Consider the following 6,358-nt stretch of genomic DNA (forward strand, 5'->3'; position numbering starts at 1 on the left):
TCAAATATTAACAAACTCTGTTGAAAAGCTCGATTATCAAACAATGGCCAGAAGGTATTCAAGTCGCAATTTCACGGGGTACACAGTCTGATAATTGTCTGTGGACGCAATCTCTCATTCTTTTGGGCTGGGGCAGGATTTTTCCCTCGCCCGAATAACTCCTTAATAAGGTGGTTGTGAGCTGTCTACTTGAAGTTTTGCTTTTTTCGTGCTTTTGGAGCAGCCACAGTTCCACTCGGGAGGGGATTCTGGGAGAGAAATTCAATCACAATGTGGGAACGGTGATTTTTTTTTTGGTGGGTTGGTCCACCCCCGGCGAAAACACACCAAGCCTACCCGCAACGCCACTTCCGCCCGAAGTATTCCCATGGTCACTGAAGTCAATCGCTACAGCCCCCACCAAAGACAGCACTAACGTCATACGTAAGGTCACTTAAATCGCCGGGGATGCTAATGAATATATCAGCTCTGCCCCCGATCACTACAGTTAACAGCACATCCTTTGATGGCGGCTCAAATAATACCATGACCACAACCATTCCCAAAGCAGTCTCTGTCCCACTCACAACTACACCGCTCCACTAGGTTCTTAACTGCAGCCTTGCCGAGGTTTTCTGTACCATCCCCAGATCTCGACCTTACCGAGAATGAACGTTCAGTCCTCAGTGAATGTCTGACCTTCTTGCACTTTGGTCCTGAGTTAACGAATTCAACACGCGTTCCAACATCATTTTTTTCTTCTGCTGCCTCTGTCTCCATGCTTACTGTTGCCATCAGGACTCCCTCCCTCCCTCTGAGGATTCTGTCTCCTGCCTTTAATATAATCCATCCATTGGTCAAACTGTGTTGGTCTGTTACCCGTCCCCGCCCGTTTCACATTCAACTGCTGCCATTACATCGACCACCTCAATCTGTCGAGGAGAAAGTGAGGTCTGCAGATGCTGGAGATCAAAGTTGAAACTTTATTGCTGGAACAGCACAGCAGGTCAGGCAGCATCCAGGGAACAGGAGATTCGACGTTTCGGGCACAGGCCCTTCTTCAGGAATGAGAAGGGCCTGTGCCCGAAACGTCGAATCTCCTGTTCCCTGGATGCTGCCTGACCTGCTGTGCTGTTCCAGCAATAAAGTTTCAACACCTCAATCTGTCCGCTCCTTTCACACACGACAACCTCTCATGCTCACAATGCGCCCTCCTCAAGTCATTTTGCTCCAAACCCAAAGTCACCATCAAACCAGCAGACAAGGTGGAGCGCAGTATTTGTGTGGCGGTCAGAACTCTACACTGCTGATGTCAGGTGCATTCCCAGGGATCCTCCTCACCTTTCATCACCAAACCCAGACCATCCACAACCTTATCATCTCAGGGATCTCCTATCCACAGCCTCCCACCTCATTGTCCCGAAATCCCACACCCTGGTTCTACCTCTTAAACAAAATTCAAAATCATGCCTGCCCCAGTCGAAGCAGCGTCTACGCATGCTCCTGTCACACCAAAACTGCATTTTCAAATCTTGAGAGCATCCGTGCCACGTTGCTCGATTAACTCCTCACATACATTCTGGTCACTACCCACGCCTTCCCCCAACTCCATGACTTTCGTTTCCACAGCGGTCATTGTCTCATCGTCACCATGGACAACCATTTCCAACACCGATACATCCATCATGGTGAAGCCATGCCAGCCCTCAGTTTCTTCCTCTTCCAACAACCCTTCCAGTTCCACATCACTGACACACTCATTCAAGTGGCAAAAATTGTCTTCACCCTCAGCAACATCTTCTTTGAATCCTTCCATTTTCTTCAGACCAAACGTGAAGCCTTGAGTTCCCACGTGGGGCCCTGCCATGACTGCCTGTCCGTCGGATATGTGGAACAATCCATCTTCAGTAGTTAACGTTGCACCAATCCCCAACTTTTCCTCCACCGTTACATTGGTGACACTGTGGGTGCCTGCTTGATCAACTTCACGAACACCTTCCACCCTGACCTCAAGAACACCTGGACCTTCACAGACACCTCTCTCCCTTTCCTGGAACTTTCAACTTTATTTCCGGTAATTGACTCAACACTGACATCAAATTCAATCGTACCCACTCCCGCACCTACCTGGGTTACGCATCCTCCCACACCCCCTCCTGTGAAACGCTTTGCCTTAATCCCAAATCCTCTGCTCCGGTCGTTTTTGCTCCCACGAGGGGCACTTCCACGCCAGATCATCTCAAATGGCCTCCTATTTCAAGGAGAGCAATTTCCCCTTCCCAAGAAGTCATCAATGCCCTCCAGCCTTCCCTACCCTTGTCCTTGAAACACACCCTTTCAAACAGAATAAGAATAGAACCCCACTGGTCCTCGCCATCCATACCACCAATCTATCGATAAAGAGCATCATCCTACGTGATTTCCACCACCAACAATCAAACCCCAGCAGCAGAGGTATAACTTCTCTCCCCACCCCTCCAGCATTCCACAGAGACTATTCCCACTGCGACACCCTCGTCTGGTCCACACAACCCACAATGCTGCACTCCACCCCCGGCACCTTCCCTTGTCACTGCAAGAGATATAAATCCTGCGGCCATACCTGCCACCCTCACCTCTATCCAATGCCCTAAAGAATACTTCCACATGCAGCAAAGCTTTTCCTGCACATCGAAATACCTCATATGCTGTGCCCGTTGATATCGATATGTTGTCTCCTCCTTTGGGTGAACAACAATTGAACCTTGTGAAACTGTATGGAGGGGAGTGAAAGAGGCTGACATGCTCGAATTCGCGGAATGCTTCTGAGAACATCTCTGGAACATAAGCAATAAACAACCCCACCGCTTTGTGGAAGATCACATCGTCTCCCCCTCCCACAGCGCAAAGCACACGCAAGTTCTGGTCATCCTTCTTTGCCAAATACTTGCCAACGACGCTTGGAGGAAGAACTCCTCATCATCCACCTCGCAACCTCGAATGACACCGCATCAACGCCGAAATCGCCATTTCCTCAACGCCTACCCCAACTCAGCCCAGATCCAAACCTGCAACATGGCACAGGCCTCTTGAACTGTTGCACCTGCTCCTATTCCTTCCCATCTATGTGTGCCAACGTCTGCTCCGATCTTTCACGATCACCCCCGGCTACACCGACCTATTACCCTCCCTGTTACCTTCACCTTAATGCCACTTCCGTCAATTGATCTGTCATCACCCTTCCGTGCCACAATCTTGATGAAGGAATTATGCCTGAAAAGTCGATTTCTCTGCTCCTCGAATGCTGACTGACCTGCAGCGCCTTTCCAACGTGAATCCTTTCGAATCACAAAGATATACAGACTATTTCTACACCAACCAGGCTTTTACGAACAATTAAAAATCCTGCACCACAGAATCCTCTTCAACCGTATGCTCACCAACGATGTAAGACTGACTTGCTTGTAATTCCCAGCGGTATTCCTATTCCCAATCTGGAGCAAGTCATTTGCCACAGTCAATCATCTGGTGATACTCCAGTGGATATTTAAGATCATGGCCGAAACAGCAATATCTTCCCTCACTTCCCCTCGAATCTTTGGGTATACCCACGCTGGTCCAGGGGATTTATGCATTCTCAGGCTTTTCAAAATATCCAGCATATTAAATTGTTGGAAAATATCAGCCTCTTTCACACATCACCATACGAATCCCACTTTTCTCGAGCCTCAAATGTGTAATTGTTGTTGGGTTCGAGGAAACGACGAAATAAATAGTTTTGTTGAAAGTGAGTATAGCATGCGGACTTGTTGTGCACACAGCTGAATATTTAAATCATTGTTTAATTATTCATATTATTCGTATCAGTAAAAAACATCAATAACACAATGGAGAGGTAAATGTAACACACATGCAGTAGTGGGACCACTCTGCAGGTTTCAACTGACAACTTGTCAGTGAAAGGTATTTACGAACTCATCCTTGTCACTCAATGAGAAAATGCAGCAATTATTGACTAGGGTGATATGTGTACTCTCTTATTCTGTCCTGGATGCTTATTCTGCCTTGGACATTGTTTCAGTGTTCCCTTCTGCATATTTGCGCCAAGAACAAGTCTACTGTCACTATAAAGAGGCTCAAGCGATTACTAATTTCACAATGCACTCGAGTCGGTATTTTAAACTGTTATTGAGCTTATTTCTGAATTGTTGCTGTGTTGCAGTGTAAATGAAAGTTTTGGCATATATACTGAGGAGCTATATCATGGCAGAAGAACGTTTTCTTACGAGGTGGAGATCTGAGCCAGAGGGATGAAATTCAATATTTGCAGTTCACAAATACATATTATAAACAAGCAGAGTCACCAATAAAATAACGAAAGTGTCAAAAGTGTAGAATAATCAATCTCCTTCGCTTGTAAGCCTCTTGGTCATTCTGATTCTCTGCAAAGCTTCAGCGCTGGCGCCCATGTCGTACTCTGCAATGCGTCTGACAGTCAGAATATTGAACAAAAAAACAAGAGAGAACGGGAGAAAGGAAGTTAATATGAAATCAGACGTGACAATTATGGTCAATGATGCGTAATCAACAAAGATGAGATTCAATCTAATTACCAGGGAACACTGCCAATCATAAATCGATCTTTTTGCGTAAAGCGCCAGGGAAAAAAAGTTTCCAAGCAGCTCAGTACGTTCACATTTGTAAGAACAATGTCGCCATTGTCCACAGGAAAAGTGACGGAAGACTGGAGGACAGAAAATGTGGTCCCCATGTTCAGGAAGGGGAGCGGACACCACTCTGGAAATTATAGAAATGTGACCCATTCTTCGGTTGTTGGTATAATGTTGGAAAAGATTATAAGAGATAGGATTTCCAATTATCAATAAAGAAATACGTTGATTAGAGATTGTCAGCACGATTTTGAGGAGAGTAAGTCGTTCCTCACAAGCTTTGTTAAGTTATTTGTGAAGGAGAGCAAACACGCAGATGCGGGTAACACGTTGATGTGGTGTTTTTGGATTTCAGTGAGCCGTTTGTTACGGTTCCCCACGGTAGGCTATTCCAGAAAATACAGAGGAAAGAGATTGGGGTGCTTTAGATATTTGGATCAGAAATTGGCTCGCTGAAAGAAGACAAGGAGTGGTGGTTCTTTGGAAATCTTCATTCTGGATTCAGTTATCAGTCGTGCACCTCTATAATCTGTTTTGGTGCCACTGCTGTTTGTCATTTTGACAAATGACCTGAATGAGTTAGTAGAAGGATGCGTTCGTAAATGTGTGAATGACACAAAGGTTGGGAGCGTTGTGGGTCATGCCGAGGAATGTTGTAGGATACAGAGGGACACACATAAGCTGAAGAGCTGTGCTGAAAGTTGGCAAATGGAGGTTAATTCATAAAAAGTATGACCTGCTTCACTTGAAGGAGTAAATAGAATGCAGTGTACTTGGTTAATGGCCTTGACAGTGTAGATTGACAGAGAGATCTCAGCATACCTGGGTACACATAGATCGCTCAAAGTTACCGCCACCAGTGATGGTCTTGTTGAGAAAGCATACAGTGAATTAGCTTTTTTGGGTAGAGGAATTGAGTTTCAGAGCCATGAGGTCATGCTGCAGCTGTGCAAAACTCTGATGCGGTCGCACTTTGCGTATGGCATACACATCTGGTTGCTGTAGAAGATGAAAGATGTGGAAGCTTTGGAAAGGGTTCAGAGGAGATTGAATCGGATGTTGCCTGCTATGGAGGAAGATATGGTGAGGAAAGTATGAGCGACTTGAGGCTGTTTTCCTTAGAGAGAAGAAGGTGGAGAGGTGACTTAACTGAGATATGTAAAATATCAGTGGGTGAGCTGGCGTAGACAGTCAGACCTTTTTTGGTGATGGCCAGCACGTGGAGACATAGCCTTAAATTGACAGGAAATTGACACAGGGCAGATGCCAGAGGTAGTTACTTCCCACAGAGAATAGTTGGAGCGCTCGCGGTCTACCTGCAGCAGTAGTAGACTCGTCAATTTTCCGGGTACTTAAATGGTCATTTGTTGACATATGGATGCAAATGGAACAGTGTGGGTTCGATGGTTTACAGATTGGTTTCACAGGTCACTCAATATCGCGGGCTGAAGTACCTATACTGCGCTTTCATGTTTTATGTTCTATGTTCTAACTTCAATCGCTTTTTTTCAGCACAGTAGATTGTTTTCAAGCTTCTCACATTAAATGGCCACAAATCGATCAAAGGTGGCAGTCACAGTGAGCCAGAGAGAAACAACGTGGCTGCAAACCTCAAACTGGTCATGAGAGAATAAGCAGGTGTTATGAATAGGAATGAATCTCGGAAATAAATTGCGGCTATCCACCTCAGTATAAGGTGCACGAAAACAACCAGGATATAGTGAAAGATG

General features: G+C 45.7%; 1 pseudogene; it reads right to left on the reverse strand.

Moving 5' to 3' along the window:
• The window catches only part of LOC148136496 (uncharacterized), a 41,248-nt pseudogene extending 40,489 nt beyond the window's left edge, over nt 1-759 (reverse strand).
• Between the last annotated feature and the right edge of the window lie 5,599 nt (nt 760-6,358).

This window comes from Chiloscyllium plagiosum, unplaced genomic scaffold (genome assembly GCF_037043375.1).
Source record: "Chiloscyllium plagiosum isolate Xiang-an unplaced genomic scaffold, Cpla_swu_hap1 HiC_scaffold_45, whole genome shotgun sequence".
NCBI classification, from domain to species: Eukaryota; Metazoa; Chordata; class Chondrichthyes; order Orectolobiformes; family Hemiscylliidae; genus Chiloscyllium; species Chiloscyllium plagiosum.